We start from the raw sequence: 22,268 nt of genomic DNA on the forward strand, positions 1-22,268 counted from the left end.
CTGAGTATGGAGATCATCATGGAGATTGTGCACTGCACGACCCCAGTTTACAAAACTCACGTAGACTACGAAGAGACTAGTGTTCTTCAGAATTGTGTTACACAGCAGGCCTGCACAGGAAAGCTTTTCATGTCGACTTGGAAGTTCCTTTCATACTTCAAAATTCTAGAATAACCTCAAAAACCCTTCCCTTCATCACAGCAGATCAAAGAGGGGGCAGAGCAGAAAAAAACTATAACAGTGCAAAAATGAGAGAAGTAATTCTCAAGGTATCTGGCAGCTGCAGCAGCATTTTTTAAGTGTATTGGAAGAAAAGGGCCCTCCTAAAGGGTTTACAAAAAGGAAGAATGGAAAGATCACTACTTTAAAAGCTTGGACTTGAGTAACTACAGTTGAAGGCACAGAAAAAGCTCTGCAAATGTTATAAAATACCTGATTCAAGGGCGTAAGAAGTCAACTTGGCATGGAACAGCACCTGGGACACAAAAAGACTCATGGGTGATGTAGATTCAGGAAGACTTCAGGAAACAAACTGAAAATGATCAGGCCTGTTACTAAGGGATTGATTTGTTCTCTCTGAAGCTGAGATCAGCTGTTAGTATCTGAGCATCACTTTTTATTATTTTCATTTCAGAAGTATGTCCCATGATTTATACATTATATAAAAGAAAACAATTTAGAAGAAAACTATGCCATTAAAACCATATGGCAGTTCCGGTGATTTATGACAAGTCACTTTGTTATGTTTTGTCTTTAAGGGATGAATTAGAGAATTCTATAACTAAAGACAGGAATATAGTCTAAGTAGTCCCTAGGTGATGAGCTCAATTGGGATTCCGGCTGTGGCCAGGTTGGACAGAACAACAGCAATCTTACAAGGGTAAGATTCATTTTTAAGTGGAAGTTAAAACAATGCAATGCATAAAAGCATAGATTACCATATTTCTCACCTCACTTGCAAATGCTTTATCAACAAATTATATAAATTTTATTAAGGGTCCCTGCTAGTTAATAGAAATCCACCAATAACAAGGTGCTGTCTGCTATAAGCTCAACTGGGCTACATTACAAAGGATGGAAAGGGGAAGCTGCGGAGGGACCCTGAGCAGATGAAAGAGGAGGGGGAGCTGGCAAGGGTGACAGTGAAGCTGAACTTCAAATGCTACAGCGCACTCGTGAGCTGCAGGGGATTAGCAGAAGTGCAAGGATTGGCCTTGCTCTGGCAGTCCCAGGTGGGTCCGCTCTCTCTTTGAGCAAACACCCTGAGCTTTCCAAAACCCCAAGAAGCAGTACTGCAAACAGCGAGATGACAAACTGTCACTGCTGTGTCTCTCTCGCAGCCAAGATCACTTTGCCATGTGTGACAGTTATTGGGGCACACGGCCACCTCCCTGCTAGACTCCAAGCTCCTGGAGAGTGCAGCTATATCTGGTTCATTTTTGGAACTCCCGTAGTGCCTAGCCCAGAACTGGGCCTGTGCTGAGCCTCACAGTGTGCTGAGCTATGTACATTTCATCCATTAGCTCATTTAATCAACCAGCAGCCCTTTGCAGAATGCATTGCAACTATCCCCATTTCACAAATGAGCAAACTGATGCTTAGAAAGATGAAGTAGCTGATGTTAAGCTACACAGCTGATCGGTAACAGCCCCAGGATTCGTACCCCCCCAAAATCCATGCTTTTAACCACATTACCCTGCTTCTAAATCAAGGGTTGGCAAACTGTGACCCACAGGCCACATCCAACCCTCTACCTATTTCCGTATAGCTTTTGAGCTAAGAATAGTCTTTACATTTTTATATGGTTCAAAAATATCAAAGCAAGAATATTTTGTGACAAATAAAAATTATATGAAATTCACATTTCAGTGTCCACAAATAAAGTTTGATGGGAGCAGAGCCACCTCCATTCACATATGTATTGTCTACGGCTGCTTTCAGGCTACAACAGCGGAGTTGAGTAGTTGCCACAAAGCCCATGGCCCATAGTGCCTAAAATATTTATTATCTGGCCCTTTACAGAAAAAGTTTTCTCACTCCTGCTCTAAATCCAGACACACTAAGAGGCAGACATGCTTCTCTGCCCAGCTGTGCAGAGAGAATGGCACACAGAGCTAGAGAAATGCTGGAATGACGAGAGCCAGGTCAGCTCAGAAGCACCTCTATCCTAAAGGCCACAGCTCCAGCCTGGCCATACCTGAAACCAGTGAGGCGGGTGGCACCAGGCCGTCTCTTGGCAGTGAAGGTAGAGTTAATAGTAGTTCTGAAGGTCAATGAGGATGCTCAATAAAGCATTGATTGATTTGGCCAACTTGCAAGCAATATGGGTCTTGTGGTTGACTGGGCTCTGCAGATGATATAAAAATTACATTTAGCCTTGAGTTGGCAACCTCCTCTCCCACTGAGCCCTCTGTAGAGCAGCCAACAAGTTGCACAATTGACAGATTTGAGTACCACCACCCTCTGCTAGGGACAGTAATTGAGTAGTGCCATAGCCAGGAGGCAGACAGCAGGAAGGGAGAGAGAGGTGCAAGCCAGGTGTCTGCACAATCAGGTACCTGCAGGAGGAGAAGGGCCCGATTGAACCTTCTCTCTGTCTAGCCAAGGGAACCAGTGGAAACAGCCAGAGGGAGCCCTGAAGGTGAGAAACCAGCCCTGGGGCGGGGACTCAGGAGAGGGCAAGAGGCAGCCATATGATTGCCCCTTTGTTTCATGGGCCTCCTGCAAAGGACACTATGACCTAGTAGGGGCTGGGACAAAGTGGTCACTATACCAGTTCATACCAGATGCCTCATACAGGATATCACTAACTGTGACCGGCTGTTCTACAGCCAATGTTCTCCACGACAGCTACCTTGAAAATGTGCGGCAATAGGAGGAAGGAGGCAGCAGAAAACAGCCCTTGGAAAACAAAGCGATACAATAAATAAAGCACAGCCTTTGAGGCCAGAATTCCCAGGCTTCAGCTTCACCTCCGACACTGCTACTCCCCACGTGATCATTATCTGGTTACTTAATTTTTCAGATTCTTGGTGAACTCCTCTGTGAAATGTACTAAAAGAATTAACTTGTGAGTTATGTATTTTGTATGAGTCAGGATTGGCTTTGTTTGTATATGACAACAACAAAAACCCCACAAATAATAGTGGCTTAAGCAAGTCAGCAATTAATTTTTTCTCACATAACAGAAATCCTGAACTTGGCAGTTCAGCGCTGGTGCAGCAGTTCCATATGGACACAGGTACCATGTGTCCTCCTTTGATGTGCTTAGGGCATACTTTCCATCTTCAGGACGCCTTTGTAGTCACAAAGTGATGGCCACAGCTCCAGCAATCATGTCTGCATTCCAGGCAGCAAGAAGATAGAATGGGCAATGGATAAATGGCTACCTCCTCCCTGAGTTAGCCTTGTTAAGGAAATTTCCCAGAATCCCTACCCAACAACTTCAGCTACCATCTTTTTTTGCATTATTGCCACACCTAATAATATAGACCTGCGAGTGTGGAAGAAGAGAATAGAATGGGAGATAACTGGCAGTCTTAGCCACAAACACCTACCTCAAGGGCTGATGCTGTCCCCAAATGACCTACTGCCTATGAAAGGACATTGTAAAGCTGCAGAAGGTCATGGAAATAAAATCCACACTCCTTGGTTTCTCATCCAGGGCCCTTTGTGAATGGGCCCCATTTTGCCTTTACCCAGCCCAGGTAACTTTACCTGGAAGCTTCCCTGGAGCTTCAGGTTGGGCTAAGTGTCCCTTGGCTGTGCTCCCACAGTACCCCATGGACATTCTATCCTATCACTCTCCCCACTACCTTCAAATATCCAGTCTATGCCTTCATCTCTCCTTCAAGATCTGTGCTGAGCAATACAATAGCCACTGGCCACAAGAAGGTGACAAAACCCTTGAAATGTGATAAAGTCCGAAGCCACATATGCTGTTAAGTGTAAAATAAAATGTACCAGAGCATACTTTCAAAACATACTAAAAAGTAAAAGAATATAAAATATCTCATTAACAATATTTTCTATACTAATTTAAATGACAGTATTTCGGATGTACTGGGTTCACTTCACCGTTTTCTTTTGGCTTTCTTTTTTAAACGTATACACGTGTAGCTTACATTTGTGGCTCACGTATTTCTATTGCTCAGTATCCCTCTGAAGTGTAAACTCCCGGGGGGAAGGAACTAGGTCTTATTGGCTTTGGTGTCTCTAGCATCTGCATGGCATGTATTTCCTAAGTGTTCGAGTGATGGTTGGACAAAGTCATGCGTAGGATGAAAGCCTTGGTGAGAATGTGGCAAGGCAGGAAAGAGGGAAAGATGACAGCAGTGAAGGACAATGGCCTGGCAGAATCAAACAGGCCAAAGGAGGGGCTTTGAGAAAGCCTCGGCAGGACCAGTACGCCCGCCGTGTGCAAGGGCTGCGCAGCCTCTGGAATTACATGGACCTTGGCTCAAATCCTGGCGTGGCTATTAACTAGTGAATGACCTTGACAAGTGACATTGACCCTGAGCCTCGGTTTCTTCGTCTGTAAACCAGGGTTGATTATAGCACTGACCTTGTCACCATGTGAGGAGAAATGAAGACTATGTTGGTAAGATGCATGGCACAACCCCTGAAGCATCATGAACGATCAATAAATGTTAGCTCTTTTTATGAGCTTTTATGGCCCTGTTGTGAAACAAAAGCGATTTTTAAAAAGTTGCCCGAAGCCAACCAGCATCAAGTCATTTCCCTGCTGAATATTAAAACGGAATTTTTAATCTGAGATGATAAAAATAATTTGAGCTGGCAGATGGCATAGTGTTGTCACCCACTTTGTTGCTTGGAATTGAATGGATTATACATAAATACCACTGAACTCTTTCCTTGTTTGGAAAAGCACCTGACTCTGAGATCTGCCGCAATGTTCTGTGGTGTTGGAATGGCCCAGCACCCTGGCCCTGTGGCACGGCAATGCAGACAGGTGGACTGGTCACCTTGGCCGGATCATTCAGGACAGGTGAGTTAGGCTTCATAACATACAATCCCCAAATCTCAGTGGCTTAGAACACATTTACTTCTCGGCTAGGCTACATGTCCACTACAGGCCACTGCAGGGCTTTCGCTTCGTGTTTCCTCATCAAGGACCTGGGTTAGAAAGTTCTCAGGATCTAGATTTCTTGGATGCAGGAAAACAGGGACATGCTGATTCCCTCAACGGCTTGTAAAAGGTTTAGCCAGAAGTGACACATCTGTCTTGCTCACATTCATTGGCCAAAGCGAGTCATATGTCCATGCTTAACTTTAAGGGAGTAAGGAATCGTAATCTTATATGACCATAATAAAAAGAGACCAGAATGAATGCCCATGAACAGCTCTGATAAATACCACTGCCTTAGTAGATGGCCTCTCAGTGGAAGAGAGTTGATGCCACCCAGTGTCCCAAGATCAAATTCTAGTATGCCAACAAAATCCCCCTCAATTTCATATCAGCAGAAAACAATGAAATGCAAATTTAAATGATGCACTATTTTCCCAAACAACTGAAGCAGTAAGATAGTTTTTAAAAAATAAACCATCCAATTTTTGTAAGGTTTCAGTGAAATGATACATGCAAACACTGCTAGAGTCATCATAAATCACAAAACAGAACATGTGTTCTGGAAAGTAATTTGGCAGTACGTAACAGAGTGAGAAACAAAAGTTCATATCCTTTGGCAGAGTTCGTTCAGCCTCTCAGGATTGATCTGAATGAAACCATCCAAAAGCTACAGGCACAAAGACATTTATTTATTTATAATTTAAAAAATGTTACTGTTACTAATTATAATAGAAAAGAGTAGACACTATTTATATGTGCTACTATAGGGGATTGGTTAAGCAAATTATAGGAATTCATGTGTGGAATATTATTTATATATTTTTAATGACATTTACAAAGTCTAACAAACATGGAAATATGCTTATGATAAGAGTGTTAAATGAAAATAGTAGGATACAAAGTAACATGTAAATATGATTACAACTATTCAAATAATGGACATGAAACAAAAATGTTGAAAATAATTAAACAAAAATGCCAATGGTATTTATATTAACATAATTTTTGTCTCAAACATAATAATGAAAAATAAACTTTGAAATGGAATCTGAGGCAAACTAAAAATGATCTCCAGTTGAGAGGAGTTCTCTAAAGTGGCTGCTTGGGTAGAAGTGACATTTCTAACATGGTCTCTCCATGAGAATGGGGATCTATAACAATGCCCATTTACAGCAGGTGCTCAAAAGCATTTATTATATAAATAAATGAAAAAAGATGAATAAAGAAAAGAAAGAGAAAAAGGAATAAATGAATGTTGAATTGAGAACATAAAAATGGAAGAACCCTGACTAGGTAACCTTAATCACTAATGAGAGAAGTCGTTTTCAGGCTTAGAAAGAACAACTTCAGGGTCAGTATTTTGTGGGCAAGAAGGTTCTAGCAGCCACAAGCCAAAAGGAAAAATCTCTCTTTTCTTCCTTGATGCTACCACTCTGAAGTTCCCTCACTTTTGTTTCCTTCCGCCCTTCAACTATCCCTCCCTGGATTTTGCCCCTCCCCGTGCCCAAGACTGTTCCAGAACAGAGTTTGAGTTGCAATAGCTGCCTGCTAGAAAGAACAGGTGCTTTTCCTCAACCAAAGGAAATAGAAGATGATGGTGATCTTGCTATCACTCTGTGATCTTCCCTGTTCTTTTAATGACCTATTCTAAACCCAAGTCATTTAATGAAATGTCCTTGAAAGCAAGAGCTTTCCTTTTCATAAATTTCCATAGGTTTCCTTATGAACTACAGACCTTACTAAATTTAAACATGCAAGACTGCCACGTATGGTTGTACAGCATGTGCAGTGCACAACCCTGGGACCACATTATTCATCGAAACATCAGAGATTTGTTCATTTATTATAATTGTTTAGCAAATGACAGTGACTTATCTTTTTACTAACAAAATTAGTATATCACGATAACTTTCTGACATATGAAAGAAAAACTGTCTTAAAGAAGATTTTTTGTTTTTCCCCAATTTGGACAAGGTGCCACATGGACTATGATGGCCCTAAAGTATGCTTGAAGAGCACATGCATCAGACCTTGCCTTTTCCTCCGTGGTCCACCCTGGAGAGCGGTGGCATACTCAAGCCCTGCATGGGCACACACGTTCTGTAAGTAAGTGAAAAGGGCCAAGTGTGTGCATGTTTAGAAAGTAGTGAGGCTATAAAAACCTAGAGTGGAGAGCACAGACCTAGTCTAAATACTTTCGAGTTTAATATAAAAACAAAATCATCCTGTAGCAAATGTAATTAATCTTCTGATAAATTCACCACTCTGGTCATCAGTTTGCAATCTCTGGTTTTGGTTAAATAAGTAATTTAAAAAAAAAAAATACAACACAGCTTCTTTGTTATACCTTCATTTTCCTTCCTGTTGCTGTCAATCAAAACCCACAGAAATCTCAAGAGGTCTCCCAAGGTAGTGGTTCTCAACCAGGGACAATTTTGCTGCCCCCAGTGGACATTTGGCAGCATGTCTGGAGACATTTGGTTGTCACACCTAGGTAGGGGGAGGTGGTACTAGCGTCTGGTGGGCAGAGGCCAAAGGTGCTGCTAAACATTCTGCAGTGCACAGAGCAGCACCCCGCAACAACGAATTATCTGGCCTAAAATGTCAATAGTGCCTAGGTTGAGAAACCCTGGTCTAAGTGGTAATTAAAAAGATAGAAAAAAGAAAAGGGAGACTTTTAGTTCAGTGCAGAGAGAAGCCTTAAACCCTAAGCAGTATCTATAGGTGTGGACGGTAGAAATGAAAAAGGGTTAGCCAATTTATGGCCCCAGCACAGTAAAAGGGGGTGACTGAGATACAAACAAAGAAGTATTGGCATCCCTAGGAAAATGGTGGTGTTCCAACCTCTCATTTGTGGACCCCTGGGAGCAGCACTTTGCTTTCCTACCCTCTCTCCTTGTCCACATACTTGTGTAACGTGTTATCTCATGTACAGTCATGTACAGGCTACAGGAACCATTATTGTACCTGCAAGTTGTGGGGAAAAATGTTTCATTAGCACATGAACCACTGGAGAAGGTATTTTGGCATCTTAGATTCTTTCCTCAGTGAAAGAATGATTTCTGAATGTCAAACTACCAGAAGCAGATTTTAACTCCATTCTGTTATAAGATTGGCATTGACTACACATCCCAATAGATCTGGAGGTCCTCTCAATGGAAAAACAACATATTGTTTCATCAATAAATTCTTTTTAAAGTGTTTCCTTCCCTGAGATGGGTTTAATGTAGCACACTGCCTCTTCCTATCTGGTCAATGGGTCTGTAAGGGTACAATAAACTCTCCTGAGAGTCCATGAAACAAATTGGTTTTGGGGCATCACTACCTTACCTGGGAACCATAGGGAGGCTTCTCTTACAAAGAGAAGATGGGAGGCTTGGACAAGGCACTTATCTGGTGACAAAGTCCCCCCAAAATAGAAAATCAATGAAAGAAATTATTATATCCTTAGCACCCAGCACAGTGCCTGAAGGGTTAGGAGTTTTAAACACTGAATAAGCATTGTTTAAACTGACTAACTAATGGTATAAATAGTGTCCCTCATTTAAAAATTTTAATTTAACTACAAGTACTTTTCATAAATACATAAAGAGACTAATATTTTTAAAACAGCTGTATGGTATTTCAAATCACCATAGCCCAAAGATAGACATTTCTGTTGTTTTCAGTATTTTCCTGTTACAAACAATGATTTAATATATCATTTTACCCATTTATGAGTATATTCATGGGTAAATTCCTAGAAGAGAGATCAGAAGATGTATACATATTTATTTTGAAATATATTTGTCAAGTTATCCTCCACAGAGACTGTAACAATTTCCACAAAGCCCATTTCCCGACATCATCACCAACACAATACATTAACAACTTTTTTATGAGTAAATAAATTTAAATGATTTTCAATATACAAAAATCAGTGGTATTTATACATACTGACAGTAAACAATATGAAAGGGAAACCAAGAAAGTGAGCCCATTTATAAAAGCTACAAAGAGACTGTAACAATTTCCACAAAGCCCATTTCCCGACATCATCACCAACACAATACATTAACAACTTTTTTATGAGTAAATAAATTTAAATGATTTTCAATATACAAAAATCAGTGGTATTTATACATACCGATAGTAAACAATATGAAAGGGAAACCAAGAAAGTGAGCCCATTTATAAAAGCTACAAATAAAATACATAGTAATAAACTTAACCAAAGTGAAAGATTTTTATAATGAAAACTATAAAACATTGATGAAAGAAATTGAAGAGGACACAAAAAAATATAAAGATATTCCATGTTTATGAATTGGAAGGATCAATATTGTTAAAATGTCCATACTATCCAAAGCAAACTACAGATTCAATACAATCCCCATCAAAATACCAATGATGTTCTCCACAGAAATAGAAAAAAAATAATCCTAAAATTTATATGGAACCACAAAGACTCAGAATGGCGAAAGCCAGTTTGAAAAAAAAGAATGAGACTTACTTCAAATTATACTACAGAACTATAGTAACCAACACAGCATGATACTAGCACAAAAATAGACACATAGACCCCTGGAATAGAATAGCGAACCCAGAAATAAATCCACACATCTACAGTGAACTTATCTTTGACAAAGATGCCAAAAACATAGAATAGGGAAAGGACAAGTTTCTTCAATAAATGGTCCTAGAAAAAGTGGATATCCACGTGCAGGGGAATGAAACTAGATCCTTATCTCTTGCCACATACAGAAACCAAATCAAAATGGATTAAAGACTTAAATCTAAGACCTGAAACAATGAAACTACTAAAAGAAAACATTGGGGAAATGCTTCAGGACATTAGTCTAGGCAAGGACTTCTTGAGTAATACCCCTCAAAGCACAGGCAACCAAAGCAAAATTGGACAAATGGAATTACATCAAGCTAAAAATCTTCTGTACAGAAAGGAAACAATCAACAAAGAGAAGAGACAACCCACAGAATGGGAGAAAATATTTGCAAACTACCCATCTGACAAGGGATTAATAACTAGAATATATAAGGAGCTCCAACTACTCAATAGGAAAAAAAAACAAGTAATTCGATTAAAAAATGGGCAAAGGATGTGAATAGACATTTCTCAAAATAAGACATACATATAGCCAACAGGTATATGAAAAAATGTTCAACATCATTAGTCATCCGAGAACAACAAATCAAAACTACAATGAGATATCATCTCACCCTAGTTAAAATTGCTTTTATCAAAAAGACAGGCAACAATGAATGCTGGTGAGGATGTGGAGAAAGGAGAACCCTCATATACTGTTGGTGGGAATGTAAATTAGTGCAACCACTATGGACAACAGTATGGAGGGTCCTCAAAAAACTAAAAATGGAACTACAACATGACCCAGCAATCCCACTGCTGGGTATATATCCAAAGGAGGGGAAAATTAGTATATCAAGAAAATAGGTGCACTCCCATGTTTATTGCAGCACTATTCGCGATAGCCAAGATGTGGAATCAACCTAAGTGTCCATCCATGGATGAATGGATAAAGAAGTTGTGGTACATATACATAATGGAATATTGTATACACATGAAAAGGAATGAAATCCTGCCCTTTGCAACAACATGGATGGAACTGGAGAACATTATGTTAAATGAAATAAGCCAAGCACAGAAAGACAAATCTCACATGCTCTCACGCATATGTGGAGGCTAAATATTAAAAACAATTGATCTCATGGAGACAGAGAGTAGAATGATGATTACCAGGGGCTGGGAAGGAGAGTGGGGACTGGCGGATAAGGTAGGGATGGTTAATAGGTATGAAAATATAGTTAGATAGTTAGAATGAACAATATTTGGTAGCACAACAAAGTGACTAGAATCAACAATATGTTAGGGTATACTTTAAAATAACTAAAAGAGTGGAATTTGAAATGTTTCTAACACAAGGAAATAATAAATACCTGAGGTAATGGATACCCCAATTACCCTGATTTAATTAATTCACATTATATGCCTGTATCAAAACATCGCATGCACCCTGCAAAGATATATTAATACAAGTATTATGTACCCACAATAATTAAAAAGAAAAAAAGAAATGTAAATGAGTTTTTCTATTAAAACATTTTCTTTTGTGTTAACTTATTATTAAATATATGACATAAATTCCTTTGCTACTCCTAAGAGAGCTAAGGCATTTGAAAACACTTTAAAGAAAAAAGGGAGGGTTCAAATATTAATGCTGAGCACAGTGTGTCCTATAACAAATAATTATGTTCTGCTTTGTCCAAGAGCTATTAGTCAAACGCAATAAAACCCAAACTATAAAGATTCTCAAGTTCTAGTCCTCAGCCACCCCAGCCTCCTGCTATTGCTACTGGAATTGTAAGAGAGCATTTCAAGGCAGCTCGAAAACTGTTGATCAATACTCCTTAGCTGGCCAGCAGATTGATCAACTGGTAGATAAATGAGATTCATTTCCTTGTAGCTCCTCATACCCCAAATCATATTTTTATGGATTTTTCAAACATCTACTTTTTAAAACTTTTTTTATAAAAATTTTCAAATGTTTATAAAGTAGATAGATTAATACTAAGAGTTCCATTTGCAACATTCAAAATTTATTAAGATTTTGTCAATCTTAATTCATCTGTACTCCTGTGTTTTTTGTGGGTTTTTTGGGGGGACTGGGCATTTTAAAAAATTCCAGATATCATGTCATTTGATCCATAAATATTTCAGTAGAATGCAGATCTTTTATGTACATGTTTAGCAGGAAACAGGGACCAGAGAATGTGGTTACTATAATAAATTCTGAGAGCAGGGAGGCATGAAGCCGTCAAGTTCCAGCTGGGTTTAATTGAAGTATGAGTTTTCCTTACAAGAGAAAAACAATTGAAAAACAGCTCCTAGAAACTTGGAGTCTTTACTTTTTTCCTTCTTGAGTCATTATCTGAAGCATAACCTCACCTGTACCCAAAGAAACATCATCTTTCATATGGGAAAGGGCATAAAATATAGACAAATCCAGTTATAGTTTGTAATTCCACTCTCCTCCCTCAATAATTGATAGGACAAGCAGACCAAGAACCATCCAGGATCAACCCACTTGACCCAATTGATATTTAGAGAATACTGCACCCAATAATAACAAAACACACATTCTTTTCAAGGGCACGTGGAATATTCATCAAGATGGACCATATTGTGAGCCGTAAAACAGACACCAACAAATTTGAAATCACTGATATCATAAAAATCATGTGCCCAGATCACAAAAGAACTTAACTAGACATCATAACAGAAAGATATCTGGAAAACCTCCCACTGTTTGGAAATTAAACAATACACTTTCAAATAATCCATGGATCAAAAGATAAATCCATAGGTCAAAGAACAAATAATAATGAAAATTAGAAATTACTGAACCGTACGGCAAGGAAAATACAACATACCGAAATTTATGAAATGTGGCTAAAGCAGTGTGTAGAAAGAAATGTATGGCATTAAATGTGCACATTAGAAAAAAAAAGAAAGGACTTAAATTAATGAGCTAAGCATCTACCTTAGGTTAGAGAGAGAAGAGTAACCTGAAAAACAAAATAATCAAAGGAAAGGAAATAAAGGCAAGAGAAAGAATCAGTAAGATAGAAAATGGACAAAATAGAGAACAATGAATGAAACCAAAAGCTGTTTCACTGAAAAGATCAACAAAGTTAATAAGCCTCCAGTTAGACTAATTAAGGAAAAAAAATACAAGGCCTATTACCAATATAAGAAATGCGACAGCAGACGTCACTATATTGATAGATCATACCTACATGATACCTAAACATACCTAAACATCTTAACAGCAACTAACTTGACAACCTAGATGAAATGGACAAATCCCATGAAAAGCACAAAAATTAATGCTCAGTCAATAAATAGTCGACACATTAAATAGACTTATGTATATTAAAGAAATCGACTTTGTAGTTAAAAATATCACAAAGAAAACTCAAAGTCCATTTGACTTCAGTTGTTGATTCCACCAAACATTTGAGGAAATGACACTAGTTCTATATAAATATTTCTCCAAAGTAGAACAATAGGGAAAATGTCCCAACTTATTTTATAAGGCCAATATTACTCTGATATCCAACCCAGACATAGACACAAAGAAAACTACAAAGCAATACCTAAAGAACATAGATGCAAAAATTACTGATAAAATCCTAGAAATCTAATTCAGCAATATGTGAAAAGGATCACACATCATGACAACGAGGTTTAACTGAGAAATTCAAGGTTGTTTAAAAAAAAGGAAGAAAGGAAGGAAGAAAGGGAGAAAAAGCATACTGATAGGAGAGGAAGAAATGAAATTATTTCTAATCACAGACGATATAACCACTTATGTAGAAAATTCTAGAAATCCACCAAAAGAATCCTACAAGAACTGAGCGACTTAGCAAAGCTGCAGAATACAAGGCTAACATAAAAAAAGATATATTGCCTTTCTAAAGCAATGGATAATAAATGGATACTAAATTTGAGGTGGGGAGGCTGTTTCATGAAGAACAACATATTTGTGTGATCTCAAAGTGCCTTTTTCATAGACTGCTCATTAGTTACAGTTAACAAGGAAAGAAGTAATTTTATAGTGGAGAAACTGGAAAACATCTTGACCTGGTGATCAAAATTAACATTACCAATGAGAGGAAGATGATGTCACTCTCCCTGATGGGACATCCTGAGGAGGACACAATAGCATTTAGGTAGTTTTCTACCTGGGAATGCATAACCTGAATCTTTTCATGAGGAAACCAGAAAAACACCAACTGGGGAATATTCTACAAAATAACTAGTCCATGTTCCTTCGATATCTCAATGTCATGAAAGAAACAAGGCTGAAGAACTGTTCCAAATTAAAGGAGACTAAAGAAACATGAAACTAAAGATAATACTCGATCCTGGACAAGATCCAGTAATGGAGAGAAAAAAAATGTGCTATAAACAGGAGTCCCCAATCTATGGTGAGTTGTACAATTATTTCATTTTATATTACAATGCAATAATAATAGAAATAAAGTGCAAAATAAATGTAATGTGCTTGAATCATCCCAAAACCATCCCCTACCTTCCCAGTCCATGGAAAAATTGTCTTCTATGAAAATGGTTCCTGGTGCCAAAAAGGTTGGGGACTACTGCTATAAAGGACATTATTGGTACAATTTATGAAATTGAACTATAGACTGAGGATCAAACATAAATATTATAAATTCCAGAATTGAAATACTGTTAAATTCCCAAATTTGATAATTCTATTGTGGTTATGTATGAGAATATTCTTATTCATAGGCGATACCCAGTGAAGTACAAAAGGGTAAAGGAGTGTGACATGAGCAAATTACTCTCGAATGGTTCAAAAATAAAATTATAACATGTGTTTACATATATGCACACACATACAGAGAAAGAGATAAATCAAATGTGACAAAATATTATACATTATTGAATCCATTTAAAGGGTATTCATAAGTTCTCTGATATGTTTACATAACTGTTCTATAAGTTTAAAATTTTTTCAAAATAAAAGTTTTGAAAAAGATGGAGAAACCTTCCCATGACTCATAAACCTCCAGAATAAAGTCTTCTGGTGTCTTTGTCTTTATGAATTAGTGAAATGTTGATAAAAGTTGGCTTTCCCATGGTCATGATGTCATCCCAATTAGTGACGTGAGTTTTCTACATTAAATGTCAACAGCCAGTCCAATGAAGGGTGAAGGGGTTAGTTTGGAAACCGTAGAAAGAGCATGGGCCTTGCATTTTATTTTTGTCACTGGGAAATTTCCTTAATATCTGTGAGCCTTAGTATCTTTGCTTAAAAATGGGAATAAATAATAAAAATATATCAACCTCACAGGGCTGCTATGAGAATTACAGTGAGAGAGGGTATAAATACATGCCTTTAAAAAGTACAGAAAAATGATACAATTCTTCAACCATGTCAAGCCTCTGCTACAAGTCCTCTAAAGCTTCTCATCTCCCTCAGAACAAAATCAAAGCCCTCACCATGGCCCGGGATGCCTCACCTGACCCAGCCTCTAGCTGTCTGATCTTGTCTCCTGCCTTCTCCATTATTCAAACACATCGTGCCTCCAGGGCTTTGCAATTCCATTCCCTGTCTGGACCACCCTTAATTCAGACACACCTGGCTCCTCCCTACACCTACTGTGGTCTTCTATTCAAATGTCATCTTATCCATGAGGTTTCCCCCACCCTAAAATGAACTACATACAGTACATCCGCTTAATCCCCAGTCATTCTGTTTCTTATTCCGGTTTATTTGTATTTTCAAACTTATCTACATAACTCACTATATGTTTGTTTATTGTCTGTGTTCCTCCCTTAAGATGTCAACTATGTAGTTGAAGGAACTTCTGTTTGTTCAGTGCTGTATCTTCAGCACATAAGGAAGTGTGTGGCACATAACTGACTCTCAACAAATATTTGTTAAATGATTGAATGAATGAATGGATGGATGAACAAGAAGTTACCATTGCACAGTATAAGGTACATATATAGTCAATGCTTCACAGATATTACCATCAGACCATTAATTAAACATTTTTTAAAAATCTTTAAAAAATTATTTGATATTCATCATTATTAAATATCCCCACTTCTTCTAAAATACAATAAATTAAAATATATTTTATTTTTAGGATTTCATAGTAGTCTTTGAGATTACTAGAGATTATTTGACATGTAACCAAATTAGGCTTGGAAATCACTGAGTCACAATTCTTAAGATGGAAGGGAGGGAAGAAATAGTCCTCACACAGATATATTTGGATATTTGATCATTTCTTTCCTAGTGAAAAGACCTAATCATTAATATCAATACAGGTCAACTCCCCAATAAAGTTGGATATTTTTTCTTACCCAAGTTACAGACACTTGAGAGCTATTCACTCACTTCTAAATGTAAAATAAGAATCTCACATTTCAAACTGTACATCCTCTAATTTCAGGAAAGCACAGCACATCTTGAAAACTCAGCAATTGTGTCTGATAGGCAGTGATACAAGTAGACGGCCTTCTGTCAAAACCAGGCTGACAAATGACAATCAAGATCCCACTGCCACCTGGGATCTGGGCCATCTGGGACCTTCCAAGTCACATCCTAAGACAAGCCTCATTCTGATTTTCTTTACTGAAGAATGATAATGGACTTTTTTGTTTGCTTTAAAACTGACCCAAATATAATTGCAGGATATTATATTTGACCTATAAATACAGGACAATATGACTCTCTTTATCTGGGAGCCAGTTGTGAAAACAGGACTCTCTCATATATGTTTTATTATTACAGATAAAACTCTACTCAGCATTCAAAAAATGTTTATATTTTTCTTTGACTTTTAACATGGAGGGCTCGCCAAGATGTCCACATGGACTTATCCACCAGGTCTGACCAAGCTGCACTGCCTGAGAAATGTACCTTACAAACCCCTTATGCCCAGGCCTGTCATCCTTGGCTTCTGGGATGAGTCTAACTGTGCTAGCAGAGTACTTTCACACTCACTGAGTCTATTTCTAAATTATTTCTGGCTTATTGCTATCTGGATATCTGGTTTTATTTCTGCCTCAAGTCTATTTAAATTATTTTTATTTAAAGGATGTCTGCTACCCTTAAATAACTGAAAAGTATTGAGAGGTTGGTATTTATCCTCATTTGGTGTTGTCTGCCTACAGTTTTCAGGACATCCTGAATCACTGAAATGCTCACTTCTCTACAACCAGGTCAGGGAGGTAAAACTTGGTCAAGTTTACCAAGACTTGGGGCTTGTCTCAAGTGAATGATTAAGAAAGTTGTACTACGGAATACCCTACACTACTGATACTATTTTTTCTTAGCTATACAAGAAATTCTAAATTCCTTTGTCCATGTCTGTCTTTCCCATAAAGATTGTTCATTTATGTCTTTGTGTCTGATTTGATCTGACCCATGAGTTAAGTTTCCTATGCTACTGCTGTCTGAGTGTTTCTGTTGTCTATACATGAGAAAATCGTCCCCCTCCTCTTCATGGAGCAAAAGTGTTGAGAGACATTCCTCCATTGGTCTCTTGCTGAGATTCATACATGTCTTACTAGATATGCTAAGAATGTAAAGCCTTGACTACTCTTTGGCCGGGCTACTTCTTAGGGGTGTGTATGCAGCAAGCAACCTATAGGGATGAAGTAATATCTTCCTCTGGAACAAAGAGCAGGCTTGCTTAGTGCTTGCTATAAAATAGTGGATTCCTTGAGCTCAGTGTTCCTCTCATATAATGCAACTAACAGGTACCCATCCAGCCCTCTGATTCTATGTATGGGAACTGGGGCTCAGAGAACTGACAGTGTGCTGACACTCTGGCTACTGCTCTTTCTCTGAGTAATGAAGTCTTTTATCTCTGACCCAGGACTCTTGTGTCTTTTGTCAGCATCCGTGAAATAGTGGCAATCTGACTTGTTACTTTGTAAATAGGATAAAAATCTCAGACTCTTCACAGTTCTTGATAAAAAAACAACTGGCTTTTAATTATGGTCTATAATTGTAATCCTTTGTGTCAGTGGTCAGTGTTTTGGAACACATTTTAAGATCATAGGAAGATTCTTGAAGATAATAGAAACACATCATTTGCATACATTATAGGAATATCGAAGTCAAAAAGGTAGATCTACCATTGAAGGGAAGGAAGCATTTGCAAATATTTTAGAACTGAATTTGTCTTGCCTGGCTTAGAGAGCAGAAGGTTCTGACCTCTGGACTATATAACAATTATATGCATGAGCTAGGACATGTGTCAGAATGAGAGTACAGAGGAATGGGAATGTTGATTATTTCTAGCTTTTCATGACCACCTATTAACTACTATTCAAACATGAGGTGTTCTGAGTGTATGACTTTCTTTCTCTTGAAAGAAATATAGAGGACTTCTGTTCATACTCATGACAGATTAACTGCTACCATACTTTCCCTCCCACTGACGTAAGAAAGCTGGACAAAATATATGAAACAATAGTTGCCAGACAATGGAGAACAGTCCATGCAAAACTGTGATCCCCAGAAGAAAGTAAATCAATGAGGACAATGTTATAATTACCTGCCTGAGGCACTATCATCCAGACTGCAGCATAGGGTATGGGAGGCAAAACAGAGCAAAGTGGTCTTGTTGAGCTGAGTTGAAGATACAAAGATTTAGAGAGGCTGAAGCTGCTGCTGGAATTTCTAAGGCAGATTACAGAGAGAAAGGAGCTATATGAAGAAAGAGCTTTAAAAAATCTGCATAGGGCTCCCCTTGAATTTCTAGCTAAATAAATTAGCACATGAGTAGGATAGGTTTCCACAAGATGGACAAAAACCTCTCTGCGAAAAGGATAACAATTAGGGAGCTGTAAAGTAAACAACTCCCAGAGATAACACAAGGTGGGAAGAGCTTATAGTTCCAACCAGCCAAAATGGAAAGACCTTGTTGAACACGTGAGGCATACAGGGGAAACCACAGTATGGTCATACTTTAGTAGCATTTTTAAATTAGACCTAGATTAAAGACTTCTCAGAAGCTAAAATCAAGCCTCAGATGAATCAAGCTGACCTATAACTAGCTAATCTGCCCATCTAAGCAAACCTCAATACTCCTTAAAGGAAGGCAACAAACTACAGACACTGGACAACACAACATTTAAAATGTCCACTTCAGTAACAGAAAGGTATCTGCAAAATCCCCAAATACATAGAAATTAAACCACTTCTCAATATCCCAGGGACCAAGGAAGTAATTACAAGAGAAAGTAGCATTTATTTTGAACAGAATAATATTGAAGTTGCAACATTAGTTATATAAGTATAGCCAAAATTTGGTTATATAAGTAAAGCATTATACTTAGTAGAAAACAAATGACTTTAAGAAATTATATTAGAAAAGAATAGAAAAATTAAGTTCATGACCTAAAGTTCCACTATAAGAAGCTAGAACAAAAGGGCAAAGTAAACCCAAAGAATGCAGAAAAAAGAAAACCATAAAGATAAGAGCAGAAAGCAATGAAATAGAAAACAGATAAACCATAGAGAAAATAATGTGACCAAATCTCATTTGTTGAAAAGACTGATAAAACTGATAAACCTCTAGCTAGGCTGATCAAGAAAAAAACATTAATAACCAGTATCAGGAAAAGAATAGGAGCAATTATTACAGATCTTGAAAAATTAAAAGTATAACATGCAAATTACGAAAAATTTTCCAATGAATCTAACATCTTAGAGGAAATGAAAAAAATTGCATGAAAAGGGCCGGGCGCGATGGCTCATGCCTGTAATCCTAGCACTCTGGGAGGCCGAGGTGGGTGGATTGCTCAAGGTCAGGAGTTCGAGACCAGCCTGAACAAGAGTGAGACCCTGTCTCTACTGAAAAATAGAAAAAAATGATCTGGACAACTAAAAATATATATAGATAGAAAAAATTAGCTGGACATGGTGGCACATGCCTATAGTCCCAGCTACTCGGGAGGCTGAGGTAGTAGGATCACTTGAGCCCAGGAGTGTGAGGTTGCTGTGAGCTAGGCTGACGCCATGGCATTCACTCTAACCCCAGCAACAGAGTGAGACTCTGTCTCAAAAAAAAAAAAAAAATTGCATGAAAGGATATAAAATATCAAATTGACACATGAAGAAAACCTGAAGAGCCTTTTATATATTAAAGAATTCCATGAATATTCCCACGAATGAAACTTCAAGCCTCAATGACTTCACAGGTGAATTCTATCAAATATTTAATAGAGAAATAAAACCAATTCTATGCAAAATATTTTATTCAAAGTAGTTTAAAAAATTCATAGAATGATAATCTCAGTAGATCCAGAAAAGTATTTGACAAAATCCAACACCCAATAATGAAAAAATTTCCAGCAAATTAAGAATAGAAGGTAATTTCCCTAATCTGATAAAAGGCATTCACATACACACAAAACACAAAACACACACACATAACAAATATTGTACTTAATGCTGGCATACTGGACTTATCCCTACAATCAGAAAAATGTCAAGGACAACTGCTCTGTCAGGTCTATTCAACATTGTACTGGAGGTCATAAGAATTATCAAACAGTCAAGAAAAACATAAAGGGCATAAAGATCAGAAAGAAGAATTAATGTTTCTATTTGCAGATGACAAATGTTTTTAAATATAGAAAATTCTAAGGAATCTAAAATATAACGATTAAAACTAATAAGTGAATTTAAAAGGTTTCAATATCCAAGGTTAATACTAAAGTTAATTAAGTTTTTATACACTAACAGCAAAAATTTGCGATTTTTAAAATTGTATTCAAAATGATTCAAAAACATAAAACATTTAGGGATAAATATATCAAAAGTTGTGTATGATCTTCACACTGAGAACTACAAAACATTGTTGGCAAAAAATTAAAGCAGACCTAAATAAATGGATAGAAATACCATTTTCCTAGACTGGAAGCAAAGGCAGCTGGTAAACATTTAACAACCAACTCCCCCCCTCCAAAAAAAAAAAAGGCTCCTATTTTTTGAGTTTGCCAATTTCTTTGATGTGAATTCTCCCACCCTAGCCTATTTCAAGAGGTTAAATTCCTGAAATTTTAATAATGGTTTCTTGTGATTTAGTATAACCTATCTTTAGCTCACTAAGGATTGAAATACTCAATACTGTTAAAAGTAAAATTTTCACCAAATTGATCAATCTCAATAATAAGCAGACCAAGCATTTTTATAGAAATTGAAAACAATTATAAAATGTATATGGAAATGCAAAGGACCAAAAATATCCAGAACAATCTTGACAAAGAAAAGCAAAGTCGATGGACTTAAACTATCAGACTTCAAAAATTACATTAAAGATGATCTAGACAATGTGATATTGGTATAAGGACAATCAATGGAACAGAATAAAGAGCTCAGAAATAGACTAACTTTTATACTTTACTGGACTTGAAAAAGTCTTTTCGATAAATATTGTTAGAATAACTGGATATCCATATGGACTAAAAATAATTCTTGGCCTCATACCTTATACCATATAAAAACAATTAAGATGGATTGCATACCTAAAATATAAAAGCTAAAGCTATGAAACTTCCAGAAGGAAATACAAGATAAATCATTCAGTATTTGAGAGCAGGCAAAGGGTTCTCAAGGCACAGAGAGCAATAAACAAAAAAGAAAAATATGATATAATAAATTAGACTTTATCAAATTTTAAAACTGCCCAACACAGACATCATTATGGAAATGAATAAGCAAGCTATAAAATGGGAGTTAACATCCATAAGTTACTTATCAGATACAAGTCCGGTATCGTTGGTATACAAAGAACAGCAATACCATAGACACAGACCCAGTTAGTGACCAGAAAACAATTTCAATTCATAAGCACACGAAAAAGTGCTTAACAACATTACACATCAGGAAAATGTAAACTAAACCATACTGAGATATAACTACATACTCACCAAAAAGGAAAAAAGTTAAAAAGACTAAAAGACCAAATGTTTGCAAGGGTATGGAGCAACCAAAACTCTCAACCATTATTGCTGGGAGTGTAAAATGCTACAACCACTTTGGAAAAAATTCTGGCTATTTCTTATAAAACTAAGTATGTACTTATTCTGTGACCCAAGAATTTTAGATATTGACCAAAGAGAAACAGAAAAAAAAATATGTATAGAAATATATTAGAATGAGAATATTTATAGCAGCCATATTCATAATAGTCAAAACCTGGAGACAGCTTCAATGTCCATTAAAATGACAATGGGTAAATAAATTGTGACTATTACTTAGCAATAAAAATGAACAAATTACTAATACTTACAGCAACATTGATGAATCTCAAAACATGATGTTGAATGACCTTAATAAAGAGAGTATATATTGAAAGATTCCATTTGTAGGAAGTTTTAGAAAAAGCAAAGTTAATCTATGGTGGGAAAAAAATCAGAACAGTGATGATTACCTCTGAAGGGATGAGAGTAGGGAGTGACTGGGAAAGAAGGGCATGAGGTAATTTTCAAAAATGATAGTACCAAGATTTGTGTATTTCGACGTACAGTATGTAAACTTAGCCTCAATAGAAAAAATAAGAACCATCAACAAATTCTGAATTCCAGTTACTGGCAGGTTGACGT

At 37.2% G+C, this 22,268-nt stretch overlaps 1 protein-coding gene across 1 annotated transcript in view; it reads right to left on the reverse strand.

The window, feature by feature from the left end:
• The window catches only part of LOC105817242 (histone-arginine methyltransferase CARM1-like), a 252,075-nt gene that overhangs the window by 111,621 nt on the left and 118,186 nt on the right, over window positions 1-22,268 (reverse strand). The window lies entirely within an intron of this gene.

This window comes from Propithecus coquereli, unplaced genomic scaffold (assembly GCF_000956105.1).
Source record: "Propithecus coquereli isolate 6110/MARCELLA unplaced genomic scaffold, Pcoq_1.0 Scaffold403, whole genome shotgun sequence".
In the NCBI taxonomy this organism is placed as follows: domain Eukaryota; kingdom Metazoa; phylum Chordata; class Mammalia; order Primates; family Indriidae; genus Propithecus; species Propithecus coquereli.